This window comes from Taudactylus pleione, unplaced genomic scaffold (genome assembly GCF_031769625.1).
Source record: "Taudactylus pleione unplaced genomic scaffold, aTauple2 ptg000105l, whole genome shotgun sequence".
NCBI classification, from domain to species: domain Eukaryota; kingdom Metazoa; phylum Chordata; class Amphibia; order Anura; family Myobatrachidae; genus Taudactylus; species Taudactylus pleione.
Window position 1 is genome coordinate 1,747,788 of NW_028284507.1, and position 22,253 is coordinate 1,770,040.

Genomic DNA, 22,253 nt, shown 5'->3' on the forward strand with positions numbered 1-22,253 from the left:
CCCGGCTCTTGCAGTGGGTGCTGCAGCAGTCAATGAGAGTCTAGCTGACTCTCATTGGCTGCTGTTTAACACAGTCATCGCTGCCAGCGCTGGCGGCAATGCGTGTGTTATGCACAGCCTGAGCCCGCCTCCTGGAGCTATTGGGCAAGTGCTCAGGGGGAGGGAACGGGCTCAGGTGTGCAGCACAGGACTGGCGCTGGAAGCCTAGCGCCGGTCCTGTGTAAATGTGTAGCGCTGACCGCACTCACTGCGGTCGGCGCTACACTGGTGGCTAACTAGGGCGGGCCGGACCGTGGCCGGCGGCGCCCCCCCGCTTCACCGGTCCCATGGCGCCCAGGGCACGCACCCTGCCCGACCCCCCCTAGTTACACCACTGGCTGGTCCCGGCGCCTGTCACATCGATTTTTCAGGTGCCGGGACCCGGCCAGTAACTAGCTACTTCTGTGGCATGTCCTCCTCGGGGTGAGTCTTTTTGACGGCAGCAACCGTCCTCCTCTAAGAGTGTAGGAGTTGCCGCTGCTCCTATCCTTTTTGTGTGATATGACGCGAGACGCCACTTAGATGCTCTGCCATGTGTTGTGGCTCCAGGATTTTTTTGCACTGAATGTTCAGTAGCTTCCTATTTGCATCGTAGTCGCATACAAAGTCACTTATCTGGTCTTAAACACTTAGGATTAACATATTTGTCACAAAACAATTGGTACATAGTCGCAGATTAACGATGCATGGCATGGCTCACTCATGTCGCCCCTCCATCTTTTGCCTTTTTACCTGGGTTAGCATCTGAGTTGCACACAGCAGTTGTATGCAAGGAATGGGTATGTAATGCCGGCTGTCGGGATGCCTCCTGTCACAATACCGACAGGGGCATCTCGATGGTTGGTATCCCAACTTAACCTACCCTCTTCCCCCCCTAACCCCCCCACCCCGCACCCTAACTCTAACCCTCCCCGTTAATGTCTAAACCTAAGTTTCCCCTACTTCATGCCTAACCCCAGTGGTGTCTGACCCTAACCCTCCCACTTAGGGGTCCCTAACCCTAAACCCCCCCAAACCTAATGCTAACTCCGCTATGCTACATAAACCTAACCCTCCCACCTGGCCATTTTCCCTGTACTGCGTATGCGCAAAATGATGGGAAAATGGGCGCAGCGGCCATTTACCAGGCATTTTTACAGCGCTGACAGCGGCGCCAATATGGGACTCCGGAGAGGTCAGTATTATGTGGGTGCAGGGTGTGTGCGGTGCGGGCCCCCCTGGACCCGCACAGTGCTTAGAGACACCCACTGAATGCATCTCACATCCGCTGCTCACGCACAGACCGGAAATACTAAACGCAGATCAGGCAGCCATCAGCCTTCTGAGCAGCGGCGGGCTGGGCCGGGGGGCAGGGTGCCATCTGCCCCCCGGGCCGGTACAACTGTGCAGCATTAGGGCCGACCGGTCCTCTGCCGGGCTGCCTGTCTGGCCGGCTCACATCAGCCGGATGTGCGTGCGCTTACAGGACAGATGTGCCGGAAGCTTTCCTCTGCGCCAAATAGCGGTACTTCCGGGTGCTAGAAGGAACCACCGGGGACAGCTGCAGCGGCTGCCGGACTGCATAAGCGGTAGTCGGACTGGTGGTTGCTACATCCCCTAGTCCGGAGGAGTATCCTCAGTGCCGATAACTGTGTCTCTCTCTGGGAAGGGGAGGAGAAGTGATTGCTGCCCAACAATGCTGGGACACAGTGTACTCACCTCCCACCTCAATGCCTCACACGAAAACCCTGCTCACTGCACCTACTGTAGGAGCCTATTCATTCACCCACACTGCCTTTACTTGTATATATAATATATATATATATATATATATATATACATATATACACATTTAATATATATTATATATATACACATACACACACACACACACACAATATATATATATATATGTGTGTGTGTATATTTATATATTATGTAAATGTGTATATACAGGTTGAGTCTCCCATATCCAAATATTCCGAAATACGGAATATTCCGAAATACGGAATATTTTTAGCATGACTGAGATAGTGAAACCTTTGATTTTTGATGGTTCAATGTATGCAAACTTTGTTTAAGGCACAAAATTATTAAAAATAAAGTATAAAATGACCTATAGGCTGAGTGTATAAGGTGTATATGACATATAAATTAATTTCATCTATCTTCACAAACTTTGTTTGAGCCACAAAATGATTGAAAATGTTGTATAAAGTTACCTTCAGGCTGTGCGTATAAGGTGTATATGAATCATAAATGCATTCTGTGTTTAGTTTTGGGCTCTATTCCTAAGATATTTCAATATGATATACAAATATTCCAAAATACGGAATATTCCGATATCCAAAATACCCTTGGTCCCAAACATTTTGGATATGGGAGACTCAACCTGTATATGTATACATATAAGTGTATATATATATATATATATATATATAAATATGTGTGTGTGTCTATATGCATATACACCTCACACCTGATGCCTCACAGCTAACCCCCTGCTCACAGTACCTAGGTGCCTATTTATTCACCCACACTACCTGTACCTGTTTATATACAGTATGTATATGTATATATATATGTATATGTGGGTGTATTGTATATCTATCTATCTATCTATCTATCTATCGTGTGTGTAATATATATATAATATGTGTGTATATATACTTGTCCCCTCGTGGGCTCACTTCGCTCACCACAGGATTATATTCCCCCTCTATGTCCACGTGTATAGTAGGGAATGACATTTGACAGTAACTGATGATGTCAGGGTACATATACGGAGGAGGATCTATCCACTACTCTTGTCGTAATCTGCCCCCTTTTCTTTCTCCTCCGCCCACTTACCTCTCCACCCTTCTGTCAATGTCCCTCCTTTTCCTTTCTCTTCTATTATCCCCTTCTTACCTCCCCCTTTCCCGTCAATCCTATCTCTTCCCTGCCACATCTATTCCCCCATGGTAGAGACTATTTCCCCTTCAGATACTGTACCTGGAAGTGACGTACACTGAGGGCAGAAGTGCAGTTACCTGCCCATACAGTCCACTAAAAAAATTAAAGTTGACCCTTCGCGGGCTTGCTACGCTCGCCACATGGTTTCCCCCCTCTATGCCCACTTGGATGGTAGGGAATGACGTTGGACACTGGCTGATGACGTCTGGGTCAATCTACGGAAGGGGTCTAGCTGCTTCCATTCCCCCACTACATATCTGCCCTCATCCCTTACACATTTTCCACCTCCCCCTACAAATCCCCTTCCGCCACCCCACACATGCTCCCTCCTCCCCACTACACTTTTACCCTCCTCCCCACTACTAATCCACCTTCTTCCCCCCCCCCTACACCTCCTCTCCCATACACATCTACCCTTCTGCCCCATACACATCTACTCTTCGCATTCAGCACCACAAAACTGAACCTAAGGATGGCAGGTCTAGGTGACTTATTCATCACAATCTGCATTTTTAATGTAGATGTGATAAATATTTTACACCTAAACCATCAATAAAGGCTAAATAATGTTTTAAGAGAAGCAAGAAATTTCAACACACATTAAACTACTATCAACGTAGGGATCATTGATCCCTATAGTAATAGTTCTGATCTTTTGATGCCAAATAGCACAGAGATTTCACATTGAATCTAATTGAATATAGCTCTTTCAGTCCTGGCATCTCTGATCATTTTGGACACACACTGAAACAAAGACGTACTGACATCAGCTGTGAGAGCTCTGACAGAGAAGGACAAATATGTCAGATGAGAACATAATGCTGGAATAACAATAATTAAATCAAACAATGCTGCAGATCCCGAAGGTGATTCGGTGTGAAGTATTTCTTTCCTGCTGATTCAGAATCTTTGTGAGGATTACAGTTGTTGGTCATCCAGGGCACAAGATAGATCATCCGTTAAAAAGGCTTTAAAGACGAGCGCAATGGCTTTTAAACATGATCTAATTTCATTCACATCTCTCCCAGCAACCCCCGCGGCGTTTGTGTCATTCTGTGCATTCACAGAAGGATGCCAGGGGGACTTCTAGGTCATAGTCCCTCACTCGCAAAGCACAGCTCCTACAGCTGTCATTTGCGGGGCTTTGTGTTTTTTTTCATGCATACCGGCGTAATTAACACGGGCATGCATGCAATGGGTGGCAGGATGCATCGCATGCAAAATCATACTTGCCAACTCTCCCTGATTGTCTGGGAGACTCCCTGAAATAGCAGCAATCTCCCTGTCTCCCTGAAGAGTCTAGCAATCTCCCTGATTTCACCTTATTATACAGGCTAATATGCAGGATATTCTGTCAGGGTCTCTGGAGCTAACTGTGACGCTCTCTGCGACGCTCATACCCAGTGACAAGATGGCGCAGAAGACCAAGCGGTGGCCATCTTGATAAAGGAGAATGCTTCATCTAAGGAGCATTCATGGAAGCAGCACAGTGGCGCACTCCATATTTCAACACAGGCCCCAGGTCCGGAACAGGGCTTTATGCTGTCCTGTGCCGGCCTCACTCTCTAAACATGTGACGTCATCACTTCATTCCAAGGGGCGGGGAGGGGCGTGGCCACTAGCTCTAGGAAGTAGAGCACCAACTGGAATGTCCTAAGGACGTTACGTCCAGCTCCGCAGACTGCAGGGTGTCTGCCTGGAGACTCCCTTGGACGTTCCAGGCGGCTTTACAGCAGTGCTATTGGCTGCAAAGAGTTGTACCAGGCACCCTGCAAGCCACATGCAGGTGCCATGGTACACTGACATTGCCGCCATCAGGGCCATGCTCCCTATGTGACGGCACAGCTTGCACACCCGTAGTTACGGCCCTGACAGGCCCCTTATTCTATGTTACATAGACAAGATGCTCAGTCTGGTATGTCAAGAGTTTACATGCAATGTAGCATAGATATTTTAAAACCACTGCACTTGTCATTAGGGAGTGCGCGTAATCTCCTAGAAACAAATTGTTACTCAGAACACCTTTTGGATTCCGAGCTGAATTAGATAACTTTTAAAGGTCACAGCTAAGTCTGCTGAGGAACCGATCAAAAGATCAAGTGCTGAGCGGAATCTCCTCCTGTCGGCCTTGTCACTCCTTCTATTTCCCTTGATGCCAGGGTTATCTGCCAGAGATGCAGCTGGCGAGCGGCTGGAATACAAATTCCTGTGATATGGGAGCTGCAATTGGAGAGGGGAGGGGTTCTGGAAATACAACAACAGTTGTCCCCTGAGCCATTTATTGTCACCTCTAGCACGTGAGGCGCATGCTGATCGATTTTCTGTTTGTACAGAAACATTTGACGTCAGGTATAAATAACTCCACCCACGCTGTTGTTGCATCTGCAGCAATGAAAACCTTTGGAACTTTCATAATCGTTTATGTACAGGAAAGTGTTCATCTAAAAGAAGCTTTGATCTCAATAGCTCATTAAGCTTTACCGCAGCTGCTGACAGTCTGTTCCACGTGCACACTGATTTATACTGTGAAATGTGACCTTCAGACCGTGGCCTCTGCTTCTGTCCTCTATTGATCAGCAGGGCATGTGTATTGTTAAATTCCTTAATAAATTGCTTAAATTGGAAATAAATCCACGAGAGGTCTATAGCGTGTGCCTGACTTCCTGGTGATAGAAGGCCAGGAAACACCCTCTTTTTTGTTGACAGATCATCCAGCAAAAAGGAGAATGAAAATTAGGAATTGTATTATTAGACAAGGCTTTTCTTTCACTGACCCTGGCAAAGTAGCGCTTGGTAAGTGCCTCCCTAGACTTATATTGCATATAGTCGTATTTGTACAGCGTGTCACACACACACAGCAATATTGTGCAGCTGAGCTAACATTGCTGTGTGTGTGTTGACAAATCAAATAATGTGATTGAAAGTGTGATGAGATATTTGATTGCATCATTTTTGCTGAATATGAATAAAGTGGGGAACAAGGAGACTGACAAGTGTTTTAATCAATTGAACTTTATTTAAAAAAATGTGTATGTGTATAACTCCCAATGTCCCGATTTTGATGGGACATTCCCGATATCACGGGGTTTGGAAGGTATTCTCCTGCCCTTGCCATATTTTTGTTAATACTGTAAGTTGCAATGACAAAATCCTTTTTTATACCAATAGCTGGGGCAGCTTTATTGCTGCTAACATGGACCTGTCAGGGGTGCTTTATGAGGGATGGGGGAATGCTTGAAGTCTCTGAGCAGGCAACCCCCATCGCCCCCATCGCACCAGCGCTAGACTCTGGCACTGTGCCAGAACCTGCTGCGCATCCCAGGCAAAATGGCAAGGTAAGTATATTCAATGGCTGAATGTTACGCAGTGAGAGTCCTCCTGGCAGGGCGTGTGCGAATGCTGCTGTCACTCAGGGCACAGGGCTCTGGGAGAGGCACTGTCTTTGCCCCATGGCACCTGCTTTGGCTTGTATGGTGCCTGGAATGGCACTCCTCAGCCATTAGCGCTGCTGCAGAGTTTCTGGGAGCACCCATTGGACGCCTCAGGCACGCACCCTGCAGCCTGTAGAGCCTTTTGTTGCTCCTTGCAGTGTTCTGCTTACTGGTGCCGGCAGCCCAGACTCCTCAGTGTGACGTCATGATCTCACGTGTTGGGGGGCGGAACAGGCACCGAGCAACACCGTGCCCTGCTCCAGCATTGCCTCATGGACCCTGGGGCCCGTGTCCTTTGCCCACCCTGCACCCATTATAGATATGCTAATGGAAGCTATTGATAAATGAGCAACTTCTTAGTGACTAGTTGAACTATAACTGCAAGTTATTGGCTCAGTGTAGAGCTTTAAGTATAATTTACCTAATTCAACCCTCACCATCATAATATGATGTTAGTCAATTCAAAAATACTAAATAATTATGTCTTGTGGGATATATGGGAAGTATATCAAACACATTATTTTAAGAATAAAGCTTTGCTTCTCCTGACAGCAATAAGTCTCCCTCTTTGTGAATTTGCAACGTATTCTGAAGCACCCCGGGACAAGAACCCAACCAAATCACATTCCAATACGGCAGGTTTCCTCCTAACAGCCGGGGGCTGCATGAAAGGCACATTAACATTACGCCACCAGATAACCATCTTGGAAGTGAAAGGGTACACAGACGGACAGCCTTGCCCCTCCATAGCATCCTAGCTGGTGTTTCTCATCTGAATCCTGGTCTGTGGCCTCAGGTTTAGCATTTTGAGAGCTTTGGCAGCTGAACAGAGGGCTGCAGCACTTCTAAGTCTTAGTAATTCTGCTAATTGGCAGAGAGATTCTGCTGTCAGACTGCGGGATCCACAGACTGGCACCAGCAGGCAGATTTATTTTTTTCCTTTTCATTCCTCCTATTTTTTTTTTCCTTCTTCTTCTCACATGTACCACGCCATTTATTTCATCCTAAACACTTATCCTCTCTGTGGCAGCTCCTGGAAGATCAGCAACATAAAGTATGTCCAGACAAATTGCTTAGTATGCCAAACACACACACACCCAGCAAAGGGCGCAGACAGGAACTTTGCTGCGATTTCCTTAACTCTGTAAGACATCCACTCAGAAGAAGAAATAGTTAAATAGAATGGAGGATATTAAAGAAACACCCTTATTATCCTACAGCCCCTAAAAGTTCCTAGTATTTGAAGTTGCCAACATTTAATAGGACACTATGGGGCCTATTCATGATGTTAATTATCGGGGTCTGAACGGACCCCGATAATTAACATTCTAACTCCCTGCGGCCACCGGAGCAATTCTGCATTGCTCCGGCGCGGTGGCAGCTGATGTGAAATCAGCTGCCCCCGCGAGCGGCTTCACTGCTCCTTTTCGGAGCAGTGAATCTCTTCACTGCTCCTGTCGGGGCAGTGACGGCGGTGCGCATGCGCGACCTACAGGTCACGCATGCGCAAAAGAGCCCCAGCATCCAGCGGAATGAGCCGAACAGGGCGGAGGGATCCGTAAGATCCCTTCTTGCAACCCGGACCCTCTTACCATAGGGAAGAGCGGGTAGCGATACACAAGCGGGGGTATTCGCCATCTGAAGATGGCGAATGCTCCCGCAGTCAAGCTCCGAAAATATAATATTTTCAGAGCTTGATGAATTCTGTCCCCATACTAGTGTATGGGGACAGCAGGCCATTCCGCAAACAGAAGGTAAGTAGGAGATATCTGTGATACTAATGTATGGGGACAGCGGGCCATTCCGCAAACAGAAGGTAAGTAGGAGATATCTGTGATACTAATGTATGGGGACAGCGGGCCATTCCGCAAACAGAAGGTAAGTAGGAGATATCTGTGATACTAATGTATGGGGACAGCAGGCTATTCCGCAAACAGAAGGTAAGTAGGAGATATCTGTGATACTAATGTATGGGGACAGCGGGCCATTCCGCAAACAGAAGGTAAGTAGGAGATATCTGTGATACTAGTGTATGGGGACAGCGGGCCATTCCGCAAACAGAAGGTAAGTAGGAGATATCTGTGATACTAATGTATGGGGACAGCGGGCCATTCCGCAAACAGAAGGTAAGTAGGAGATATCTGTGATATCTCCTGCTTTACCTTCTTAATGAATGGCCTGAATACTTAATTGTCACAATTGCAGGTGAAAATGTGCCTTTTCACCTGCTTTTGTGAAAATTAAGTGATGATGAATAGGCCCCTATGAGGCTGAACTGCAGGTTTACTGAATGTGATTATACGATGCATTGAAATATTTATAAGGTGTGGCCACTAGAGGGAGCGGGGCTATGCCCCAACCTGGTACATATTTCTATGGTGCACTGGGGTTCATGGTCTTGACATTGTTGGGGGTTTGGTTAGGCCAGCTCTGCTCTCTCTGGCCCCTACAGTGGTCTGGCACTAGGTAATTTGTGTTGGAATATGTATACAACTGGTGGTGGCATGGCAGAGTGTAGGTACACACCAGCGGATGCACTGAGTCAACGAATAGCCCAGTACTTAACCAGTGGGGTGTTTTTTTTTCTGCCGCAATGTTAAATATACAGCCGTACTCACAATTATGCATGCACAGACTTATCCCATGGAGTGGCCCTCTGTCTGAGCGGAGTGGAAGACGTCCGTCTTTCAGTAGAAGACATTACTTTAGAGTGCCACGTCTGTCTTCTACTTCGGCACTGTAGCGTAATAACAAGATGACGCAGCGCAAACGCAGTATTTGTTAGGGCTTGGAATGCTCCCCGTAGGAACCAATATGGAGTATGCGCAGTAGCACTCTCCAGCTTTGACAATTTGCACCCGCCATTCTCTCTACGCACCTGGCTTTAGTGGTCTCTCTATGTAAGGCTGCAGAATTCATCTGCAGAGAATCATATGTTATCGCCGCAATTCGCAGTGGAAAACTCTAATAAGATCTCCCTCCTGCAGTATACCTATAGTATAAGACAGACAAGCTCCAAAAATGTAAGTTTTTCAGAGCTTGATAAATTGATCCAGATTCCCATTGACATCAAGGGGTCTGCGCTGTTCAGAATTACTGTACTTTGCTGAACCAGAAGATATCTCTGATACAGTACAGTATGTCCTGTGTTCTGATGTCGCAAAATAGCCCTGATACTGTAATTAAGATTAATAATTTACAAACAGACATTTTCAGTTCAGTAAAAGTAAAAAATAGGGACACAACCGTAATTCTGTAATTATATAAATGTGATTTTAGATGCCGGCTGAACTGCGTTCCCAGGAATGCGCAGACGGACAATAGGGGCAGCACAAACCTGATCCGCTGTGGAGGATATATGATATGAATATTGTCTATGGGGCTGGGTATGGGATCCCGGCTGTCAGGATGCCAGCTGTATGGGTAGAGGTAATGAAACCCTCGTCACACCACCTTAACAATTGTCACTTTGGCATTTAGTGTCATCCTGATATATATTGGGGTGGATACATAATCCATTTACGATTAGAAAAGAATTTATGGAGATTCTTGAAACATGTAAGTTTCATATAATGATGTGTTTCCGAATGAATAATAAATATTAAGCATCCCCAGATTTACTATGTACTGAAATCTGCCGCGGTTCGTCCACAAATGCAATCCCCGTGGGGGTTTGCTGTGTTGCCGGTTATGCCAAGCTCCGGCATTCTGGTGCTTTTCACCAATAGGATAATGTCATTGCCAGATGGATTTAGCCTATAGGCTACTATTTTGCAAAGATTTTCATAGAGGGGCCGCTCTATCTCACCCCGGTGAGACATGCAATGGTAGACGTCTGCACATGCGTATTGGATGCTGGGGACCTGAACCAGGAAGCGGTGTGGTAGAGTTACACTATCACACTGCTTCCAGCTCTCCGCTACCTACGACGGGCTCTTATCGAAGCATGTCTCCTGACAAGAGAAACTTTTGTGTGGTTATATATATTTTCACATTGTGAATTGTGATAAATATGCCCAATTGTGTGGAGTACAATGGACAGGATTTTTTCAGTTCAACAGCTCTGTGTTGTTAAGCAGCCTAAATCTATGTACACATTCATATTACAGTACATACAGATGGATGTGATGCGATTGTGTGTATGCATTAGGACCATAACCTACCTGACCACATCTACTTGGCACAGCCACACAACAGGTCCTTTTCCATCCCTACCCAAAACACAGGTAGACATTATTGACTTCCTATGTTTGGTTACTTGAGTTTGGAACATGCTGTATATCAATTCAGATTAATCCCTGTATTAGAGCAGCAAGAGATAGATATTGCTGTTTATTATAGAGAGGGAAAGAATCAGAAAACACGACACTACACTTTATTTAAGTAAACTGTAAGCGGTATATGTATACTTTATATAAATCCAAAACATAAAGCGTGGCAGTGTGTTGAATAAAGGTACTGTACCAACATTTTCTATGGTGCACTAAGGTGACAAATGCCACCTCTAGTACAATGCATTGTTAAAAGACCCAAAAATAATATATTGTGCTCAAATAAAGCTAATTGGCAACGTACCAATGTACGTTACTAACGCCCATGATCGCATTGCAGGATATGACATTGGATGTATCAATGGGGAGGGTTAAAGTTAGGCTGCCGGAGGGGAGGTTAGGGTAGGCATTAGGGTTAGGCTGTGGGAGGGGAGGTTAAGGTTAAACTGTGGGAGGGAAGGTTAGGCGTAAGAAGGAGGGTTAGGCTGTGGGACGGGAGGTTAGGGTTAGACTGCGGGAAGGGAGGTTAGGCGCAAGGATGAGGGTTAGAGTTAGGCTGCGGGACGGGAGGTTAGGGTTAGACTGCGGGAGGGGAGGTTAGGCGCAAGGAGGAAGGTTAGAGTTAGGCTGCGGGATGGGAGGTTAGGGTTAACCACTATGGGGAGGGTTAAGGTTAAGACTAGTAATACTTACCACTAAAAGTTGCGTAGGATCCAGTAAATCATCAGGACGTCACTGCTGGGCCCGGAAGACACAGCTGGTACTGCCGTACCCACCGTACCAGGTAAATCACCATTAGACCACCAGGGACAATCTAATCATGTCGATATTCTGATGTCAGATGTATCGATATGATGCAGAGTTGCATGCCAGTCTGTTCGGCAGACGCATCTTATGTTTTTTGCAATGTGCATGCTCTGGAGCCCAGCATTCCCAAGTGTGGGTGATGAAGATGATCTGGTTGGTAACAGGGCATTCGCAGGTTTGGTTTGGCAAAGTTCAAAGTGGGGGTGCCAATGGCATTGTGGCTTATGCAGAGTTGCACATACTTTTGTGCTGCAGGCTTTTATAACAATAGAGATTTCAAAGTCTTTCTTTGAGCAGTTAATTAATTTGCTAACACCATGTTATTATGCTAAATATTTTTTTAATGAAATAGTGAGCTTTCAATATTGAGCATAATCAGATGAATTAACCACTTAATTAATGACTTCCAGAAGGTGTTCAAACGTGAGACTAATATATAGCTTGTATAGCTTTTCACTTTCATTTGCATGCTTCCATTATTAGTGCACCTGTGGAAACAACATTGAAATGAAAAGGGCCATTCATTTCAATTCATGTATTTATATATATATATATAATATATATAATTATATATATATATATATATATGCCTTTTTTTTGCATTCTCACTGGGGGGCAGGATGTACTAAAGGGAAAATGTGGCCAAAACTCAGAAAAACTGCCTTTTTCTGTGTCTTGGCCGCATTCACCAAATGTACCAAACTACGGAATGCGATACTTTCCAGGGCTTGGACCCGGCTTCACTTAGCATTCTTCCCTGGGGATGTAGTGATGAGACCAGCGTCCGCAATGCTGACGGTCATAATGCCGACAGTGAAATCTCGACAAGGGATTTAAGATAGGCTTCGAAATACCGATGCCTATCATAATCCCGACGCTGGAACGCCGAAAAAACACATGCTCAAACGAGATACGTTCGGGGCACCCTTAGCGTTAGCCGCGTGGGGGGGGGGTTGCGTTTAAGGAGCGTAGGTTTTGGGGGGTGGAGGTTAGGGTTAGGCATCCCTAGGGGGGAGGGTTAGGGTTAGGCACCGCTGGGGGGGGTTATGGTTAGGCACTAAGGGGGAGGGTGTGGGGTGGGGAGGGTTAGGCTACAAGAAGGGAGGGTTAGGCGGGGAAGGGGGAGGGTAAATATACTTGCCTGACAGGGTAACCATCGGGAAGCTGCTGTCGGTATTCTGACAGGAGGCATCCCGACAGCCGGCATTACATACCCATTCTATTCCCTGAGAGGGATCCAATCGGAGCCCTCCCAGCATAGGCAAACGCAGGGGGGTTTCTGGTTTCCAACCCACGCCATGACCACAATAGAAATAGTAAAATAATAGAATTGTATTAGTGCTGCATGTTCTTCTCAGTATCACAAATGAAATAATTAGCACCACCAGTGGATCTTTTAACATGTGTCAGCCTTAATAAATACACCAATGCACCAACTAGGAGATCTGGAAAGCATGCACTGCTAGGGGTGCACTGCTATAGACCGTCTATAGGCTTAATTATTAATACTGCATAATAATACACTATCCAGTGCATATGAGACCAATATGTACATATATGTCCAAGGCAGTGCTAGGTTCTTCTGCTGCTCCCCCAGACTTGCTCCAATGCTCTGTAATGGTGCCCACATCCAAAATAAAAACATTCAGCTCAGGCAGGATGGCCATACTACAGCATATAATGGCTTAGTGTGATCGCTGGTCCTGTATATGCTGGGATTATGACACACAATATACTCTGTATGATGCAAAGCTGGATAAGTGCTAATCATGCCCTCTTCATGGACTGGCCACACTCACTCTAAAATCAAGCATTTGGAAACCCCCCTCAAGAAATCCTGCGTTTGCCACTGCCCCGTGCCCCCTGTCCCCTGTTTGGTAACCTTATTTCATATGTTTGGAAAACTTGTGATTTAGAAGTTAATACAGTGATTAGGAAATTGACCTGCAAATCGCTATAAAATGGATATTTATCACTATTTATCTGCAAATCTGCCTGTAGTACTGTAGATGATCTTCTTAATATTTTCAATTGCAGTAGCTGAAAGACCAATCACAAAGCGGCGTCATGTTCTAACTGTAGTCTGTTCATTCTATAGAAAAATTATACTCTTTTATATTGCAGGTATCAGTACACAACAGAAGATTGCAAGCTATTAAACCTCCCGGGGTCTGCGTCTGGTAAGGAAGATACCTAGAGAAATATATACTTCATATTATTGTAACTAAATTAAACAAAACAAAATTGTTTTACAGCATTCACTGTTTCTCACGGCAAATATATCCACAAAGAATTTATCCATGACCAGCATATGGTAATTCATGTATAGCTACAAATTATCATACAATTATCATACAATAAATCCACATAATATTATAGTTTTTGTCCAAATACCATACGCTACATGCAGTACAATGAAAAATGCTGCCCTATGCCAAACAGAGAGGGGCCTATTCATCAAATGATAAATGGCCCGGTAACCATGCGGAAACGCATGTTTAAGTTACCAGGCCATTCATCATCAGGGGTCCGATAAAACCCTCTTGGTATTCAGCAAACTCCGAAAACTGAAAGTTTACGGAGTTTGCTGCCAAGAACAAGTGCCATCTTCAGACGGCTCTTGCTCACGTAGCCTCGCTCCTTCCTATGGGAAGGAGTTCCGGGGATGCGAATAGGGATCCCTCCGCCGCCTCCTCACTACCTCCTCGGCGGCTCCAGTGTTATGTTTCCCCCACTGTGACTTGGATACGCAGCGAGTTCAATACTTCATCATCGGGGACCATACGGCCATTTATGATGAATAGGCCCCTCTGAACCTTAATTTGTTATAAGCCAGGGGGTAATTTAAGATACAATGTATTTGTAATTTTAGATCCTTAGTTCTAGCTAACTCCTAAAATCACAAGATTAGGATTCATCCAAACCCAAAGATTAGGATTCATCCAAACCCTAAAATTAGAGGTGTGTGCTGACCCCTGTGTTTTAGTTTTAGATTTGGATTAATCTTCGTGTTTTGGTTTGGCAAAAATACCGTCACGTGTTTTGGTTTTGGATCTGTTTTTTTTTTTTTCTGAATTGATAAAAAGTTTTTCAAGACAGCTAAAATCATGCAATTTTCGCAATCTAAAACCCAAAATTCAGATTTAAAATCTGAATTCCGAACTGCGGGAAGATCAGAACTGTGACTCGGATCTATCCGGATCCCCTCAGGGGATCTGTCCGGATTCACAAAATTCGAGGAGAACTGCACCGCACATCTCTGCTAAAAACTAGGGATGTGCGCCGACCCCGTGTTTTGGTTTTGGATCTGTGGGGGTCATTCAGACCCGCTCGCGAGCAAAGGACGCTCGCAAGCGGGTCGATGTTTGCCGAATGCGGAGGGAACTCCGTCGTGCGCATGTGCGAGACTCGGCGAGCGACGAGGAATACGTCGCTCGGGGTCTCGCACCAAAGGGGGCGTGCTGTCGATGGTGACTGACAGCACACCCCCTTTGGTGGGCGTGCCGGGGGCGGCGTTCCCATGGGAACGCCTACCGTCTGAGTCCGGCCCCACTGACATCAGTAATGATGTCAGTGGGAGTGATTTTGGTTCTGATAGAGCCAAAATCACTCCTGGGCTTGCGGCAGCGAGACCCTACCGCAGGGTCTCGTCGCAAGCCCGATGGTCGTGATGGTCAAAGACCATCGCGACCATCATCATGGCCGCTCGCTATAGCTGTGGGTGGTCACCCACAGCTATACGAGCGGCCAGGAGGCTGCTCCATTTTTAGGGAGGAGGGCACTCATTCAGAGCGAGCGCTCTGGTCAGAGCGTCCGGCTCTGAATCAGGCCCAGTATCTCCTTCAAAGTTTTGGATCTGGATTTGGTTTTGCAAACCACCCTCAAGTGTTTTGGTTTTGATTTTAGATTTGGATATTTTAAATAAAAAATAGATAAAAAGTTTTAAAAACAGCTAAAATCATGTAATTTATGCAATCCAAAACCCGAAATTCGGATTTAAAATCTACCCGGACCGCACATCTCTACTAAAAACCCCATAGTAATTTTACTAAATCCTGAATTAATGCATTCCTGGTTGCCACATGGAATAAACTTAGATGAATTTTGAAATTTGCATTGGAACATATGTGCATATGTGAGTTTAGAACTTTAGATTTGTATTTCAACATGGCTAGTTGGGTGCTGCCATGTTGGGCTTTTCAGAAATGCTCCAAAAATGTCTGCTACAAATGAGCGTCATACTGTTTATATCAGTAACTACACATAGAGGAACCCGTACATTAACATAAAATCGGCAAGATTCCGAGTTTTGCCGATGATTTTGTAAAAGAAATGTCAAAATCTAACATGTTGGAAATCCTCGATTTGCTGATTTCGACCAAAAAATAAATGTAATCGATGAATCGAGGATTTCCAGTATATTGTATTTTGCCGATCATCTGTAAATCGGAATTGGAGAATGAGTGTTGGGCGTATAGCAAAAAATAGCAAATAACTTTGCATCTTGGCATCAACTTACATCGAAATTGCAGTGTAAAATTAAAGCTGTGCAGCGTTTGTGGGCTACATGCAAAGGCAATAAATATATTTGCACCCCTTACATTGGAACATGGTTTGTCCAGGTGCACAGTGACTTGCTACAGTATTTTTTTGCCTTACTCCCAACTGAGAATCAAGCCAACAGTGTCTCCATAAACCACGCTGCCGTCAAATTCTGTCATTTTCACAGTGAAAATCACTGTATTTAATTGAATTTGTATATTGACACATCTATATTTGAAATGGTTTTGGCCTTAAACTAAGTTGCTTTATACAAATACACAGATACAAAACCAAAACATGGGGGTCAGCGCACATCTCTACCTACAGTAAATGTACTGTATGCTGTAAATATGTTTCAGTTCCAGTACACATGAACTGGCCATCATACTGGCCTGGCCGGCCTTTTCGCCGTATTTTAGCAAATAGATTCCTCTTCTCAAAGAGTTTTTTTTTTTGTATTTTTGTTTGTGTTTACAAAAGAAATTATTATTTTGCGTTTGTGTGTGTGTTCCACTGTAATTGCCTAAAAATTATCTGTAAAGTGTGCCCTAATCTGCTGTATGAGTGAATGTTATTAATAAGAACATGAGGAGATTGGAGGGAGGGAAGAAGAGAGGGGTCTTATATTTTTATTCTGTCTAAATTTGGATGAACTGTACAGATGGTGGAATTACTTTGTAGATGTTGTTCTATTCAGCCAGCTAAAAGGAACGAGAAAACACCATTCTTGTTAGCCTGCAGGATTTATGTCTCTTTATAATTATTTATGATGTTATAAAGTGCGAACTACAAATAATTCCCCAGCTAATGTAATTGAGGTTTGGAACCCTGTGTGTAAGAACTGTTCTCTTTGGAATAATAACGGAAACTGAAGGGAGATTTGATCTCAGTATGTAACTTAATAAAGAGGCAGTTTGAGTCTTAGCAAAGCACTAACAAAGTCCCAACTCCAGGGCATACAGGAGGGTGAATGGGAAGACGTATTGAATATGTATGGTGAGGAAAGAGATTATTAGTACGTAGTTAGCACAGACCACATATTAAAGACATCATAATCTAATTTTGCTGTAAGAACTAGCACTAGGATGTACAGCCTGAAGGGAAATCATGAGAAGTATGAAACAAAATTACGGACATACTGTAGAGTATGTATATGAAAAAACACTCTAACCAGAGATTTCTGGCACTCTACACCACAGACACAGGGCACAGATGTTTATGAAATTAAGCTACTCAAAAAGGTAAATGTGTGTCAAAAGTGTTGAAACTGCATCAAATACTCGTACAGTATATGCCAGCTTGATAAAACCCCTGATATGATGGTTACAGCCTGGAGGTAGACACTAAGGGACCTATTTATCAACACTAAATGGCCCGGTAACCATGCGGAAACGCTAGTATCTGCATATTTTAGTTACTGGGCCATTCATCATCAAGGGTCCGAAAACGATCACCTGATATTCAGCAAACTCCTAAAACTGAAAGTTTTCGGAGTTTGCTTTCGAAAATAAGCGCCATCTTCCGACGGCGCTTGTTCTCGGATCCCCGCTCCTTCCTATGGGATGGGGTTCCGGGGATGCGAAAAGGGATCCCTCCGCCACCTCCTCACTACCTCCTCGGTGGCTGTGCGCATGCGTGACCTCGTGTCACGCATGCATATTCGGAATGACGAGGAGGAGGTAAGTAACGCAGCTACATCTGCTTTTTGGAGCAGTAGTCCCTGCACCGGAGCAATGATGAATTGCTCCCGCATCAAGTTTCCCTCGCTGCGAGATGATTACTTAATCATCGGAGGCCGTTTGGCTAGGTCCCAGAAACAGAAAAAAAGATTGATAGATAGATAGATAGATAGAAAGATAGATATGAGATAGATAGATAGAAGATAGATAAATAGATAGATAGATATGAGATAGATAGATAGATAGATAGACAGATAAATGCCATATTTCTGCCATTATCTTTGTAAATACTGTATGGTGCAAGCGCCATATTTCTTTAGTAAATCACTAGAAATATGGCGCTTGGGTTATATTTGCAAAAATAATGCCCCAAATCATGTTTATGTCTAATGTTTGCTCTGTTATCAGTTACTCTTAGTGCTAGGAGTGCCAACAGGATTGGGAAAGAAGTGATTGGATGCCTCCGGTCAGCAATTGTATTTATCTGTATTCAAGTGTATGCTGTATGGGAAGTTCAATGCACAATAGCGCTATCACAGGCAGGTGACATTTATGACTACAATACATGATAAGGACACCGTTTTTAAAACTAGGAGCCATAGAAAATCTGTCTGTTGGATGGCTATTCCTGGGAGAGGGCTGAAAGGGATGGCAGTTAGGAATTTACCCCCGGATTACATTTGACTTTATATGTTGACAGGGTTTCCATTACTGCTGCATAGACCTCTCTGAGCAATGCACAGTCTCTCTATTTAGTATATATTTGGCTTTGTGACTGTGGACTTGGTGTCACTAGCCCAGGTTTCATTACAGGGCATCAGCAGCAAAGACACTTGAACATTTGAAATTTGATTGATCGAAACCAGTTTGACCACCTTGAATTTGTTTCACATGATTATTTGGGGCTGGTTCATTTACAGTTATATCTAATGGCCCCATTTAATAACAGTGCTCAGTATTGGCGGTAGGCTGTTGTGCCATGCGCATGTGCGATGGCCATTCCTTCACCCGGCGGAGTCTCGGCAATGCCTAGAAGGCTTGAATGAAGCTGGAAAGGCTGTTGCGGGGACCCCGGCAGTGGGAACCGTATCGCGGAACAGTGACAAACAGCTATGCTTACCACTGTTTGTTAAATACTGAAAGGAGGTCATAACCCCTTTATTGAGTGCTGAAGGGGTTATGTCTCGTTGTTAAATGGGATGCTAAATGTTTAAATTCCCTTATTATAATTCTAAGTCTTGTTTGAGGTTCGTACAGCGGGGTAGACATACAGGAAGTTACAGTAGTTCATCAAAAGTGCTCATCAAACGCGAAAATCATTCATTAAGTAAGTGCGATGAATGTGTTACACATTCGTTGAATATTCTCCTAAAAAACATCTTTCAAATGAGCAAACGTTGAAGTTCCCATGGTTTTTCTGCTAATGTACCAATTTCATGAACAAGTTTGACAGTTATTTTAGAAGCCGCCTGAGCATCTCTAATCGGCAGAGGAAATATTATTTATAACCATGACTACCCATCGGGAAGATACAGCTGCCAAACTATTACTGGTAGCTATCTCTGAGTTCCTTCTCATAATTGTCTATTATCGCAGGTATGTTGCTAGCGCTGTGGTGGTACAGGACCACCAAAAGGTTTCAAGCCCTCCTTGTTCTTTTTCTGAGGTAAATATAAAAGCATTTTCTGATTAGAATGTCTCGCTCACATCACATAAACAGTGATTGATAAATGCTGCATGGTAAATGTGCAAAATCTATTTTGATCTTATGTGTAGAGTTGACCCGTATTGTCCGCTCTACGATGGATACACAGGTACAGTGTTCTGACAAGTGACTCTCATTTGCACAAACAGCTCCCTTCATCAACATGAATCCTGACACAAACACTCAGAAGGAGATAAATAAAAAATAGCAGTGCTCAGTTTTTTTGTACCTGAAAAGGTCTATAAATAAGGATTCGCAGAAAAGCTCTGCTGATTGATGATGATACATACAACTGTGGTTGGAAGGTGACGCCGCTCTCCTGAGGCATTGTTTGAAGTATTAAGATTCAGACAAAATCCATCACTTTTCCCGGACCTGAGCTCTAATACACACAAAATGAAAGCACTGGACAAAGACTGAGATGGAAACCGCAGATAACCAGAAATGGGAAAGAGAGTGAGGCATATATTTTTAATTCCTCAGTCCGGCGAGATGAAATGATAGAGACGCAACCTCTGAAGGTCAGACTGTTTCTTCTGTGTTACATTCAGAATCAAATAAACGCTACATGCATAACAGCGTTCAGCACTCTGGCTGTGGCAGAACTATATAGTCTGTGATGCTTTATCAGATGCGAAACTAGATGCACAATTGGCCAGCAGGGGGCAGAATGCCCTTTCCTATTTGAGCAGGACAGTTACGTACATCCTACTCTTGTTTGTAGATTAATCAACTACATACCTACCGATTCTTGAGTTTGGTTCCTGGATGGGGTGTGTGGCTACAGCATGCTGGTGGAGTGACTGTGTCATAGTGGGTGTGGCTCTGCCAGGCGGGCATGGCCATGTCTAATTGATATTTTTAGCAAAAAGCACTATTTTATTGCTACACGCACTGAAGGCACCTGTCTCTGGTACCTGCTGCATGTGAATATCTCCCATCCCTTCCTTCTGCAAATTGAGATGACATGATGTGGGGATGTAACTTTTTGTATATTAATGACTCTTTGCATATGTCTAATTTAACAGTCATTTACAGTATTCTCAGCAATACTCCATTTAATATAACTAGGGAAGCCAATCCCGGGTCGTTTTTTCAATCCCGGGATACCCGGGATTGAGTTGGTCAATGGGGTGGGCGGGCGCGGCTGAAGGTGGGGGGTGGCGTGGGGCTGTACAGCGTGCCCTCTGACGTCATGTCACACTATGCACAGCAGCACATCCGGGGGCCATTCACAGAGAGCGTACTGTAGGTGCTCAGTGCTGCCCGGCATGAAAAAAAAACCTAAACAGCGCAGGCTCTGACTAGTCCCGAAATCCCAATATTGGTTAAAAGCGCCACAGAAGTAACGTACTGGTTTGTACACTCAGCGGGCATTTCTGTACATTTGTGTCAGCTGTCCCTTGGTGGGACCCTTAGAAGGATGTGGCCTATCAGAAGTCAAGTGCAACGCGGGCCCAGTGTTTTTTTTTTATTTTTTTTGTAAATTGTTTTTTTCCCTCTTTCTAAGCAATTATCTAAAACATCTGACTTTCAATAGACTTAAGACGTTTTATAAACTTATGCTAGGTTGTCAATCCTGCATAACCTCTTTGAGTGGCACTTTCTCCCTAGGGGACACTCAATAATGTTTAGTAGCATTTACATGCCCCCTGGAAGGATTTCTGCTACAACTTTGTGAACAATAAATCCTACTTCCATTTCCAGCAACAATAGCCTAAAATATCCCTTCAATATAATTTTCGCCGCCTTACTTAACAATCATTGTAATCATATTATTCTGAACAAAGAGCAGCCAGGGATGTAGCCATAGGTTGCCATCTGCAAATTCAAAGCTTTGCTTACATCGTAGCATGGCAGCGATGGCGAGAAACATTATGTGTAACTGTAATAACATGCAGATGAGTGTACAGTAATTGTCAGCGTTGTGACTTTTAGCTTTTACCCCGGACAATTCCCTTCAGTCTTTAAATATTGCCCTGACATGGAAAGTACAAGAAAGCACAATAGAAATACAAGAGAGATATGCACAAAGCACGCTTCAAAATCAGAATCTTTATTGATAAATCACGCTGTGATGGTTTGATCCATGCAGAGAGCTTCCTGGGATCTGTCAATAACCATAGTGATTATTGAAAAAACACAGTTTGACCGACGAGCTCTCATTTGTATTCCCTTAAGCCTTTGCCTGCTCTGTGGTCTGTCTGTGCAGAGGTCTCTTGCTGAGATGTCATCTAGGATATCGTTCCCCAGGCAGCTCATAATAGACTTGCATTCTTTTGATGAATGAAACTTAATATAGAAACAAAAGTAATAATAATAAAAATGAAATGCCCTACATGAGGTAGCATAGTAAATAGCCCTGAAATTTGGTGCACCTAGTGTTAAATGCTTGTGACTCACTCTTCTGTCGCTAAGTATACAGTTTGGCCATGAAATTTTAGCTGCTGCGATTTGGCCATAACTATTCCCAATTGTATGCCAACCCGACCTCACAATAGATTCAAATACAGGGTTAGCAGCAAATACAACAGACAGAGAAAAAAAGGAGCAATTTGCTCCTAGAACAACCATGTTGCAGTGCAAAGGGTGCAAATTCATTCTTTATTTTGTGCATGCAAGGAAAATATTAACTTCTTTTACATGTAGAGAACAAATACTGGGCAGCTTTGTTATTACACTGAAATTTAGAATTAAACTATGACAAATCTGTTCCCAACTCTAAGGGCCTGATTCTGAGGCGCCCACAATGCCGATATTGGCACAAATGGCTAATGGTTTTTACTGCGCATGCATCTAAAGCCGCACATCCACTAGGCGACTAGGGCCGTACATGGGGGTGTGA

General features: G+C 44.3%; 1 protein-coding gene and 1 long non-coding RNA gene across 3 annotated transcripts in view; one reads left to right on the plus strand and one right to left on the minus strand.

Annotated features, from left to right (window-relative positions):
* The window catches only part of LRRTM4 (leucine rich repeat transmembrane neuronal 4), a 624,795-nt gene that overhangs the window by 149,732 nt on the left and 452,810 nt on the right, over positions 1–22,253 (minus strand). The window lies entirely within an intron of this gene.
* LOC148525520 (uncharacterized) overlaps positions 5,638–22,253 on the plus strand; it is a 75,604-nt gene continuing 58,988 nt past the window's right edge. Inside the window, exons 1-2 of the long non-coding RNA XR_015878266.1 lie at positions 5,638–5,766; positions 13,607–13,662. This is a non-coding gene — a long non-coding RNA (uncharacterized LOC148525520). The remainder of the gene's footprint in view (positions 5,767–13,606; positions 13,663–22,253) is intronic.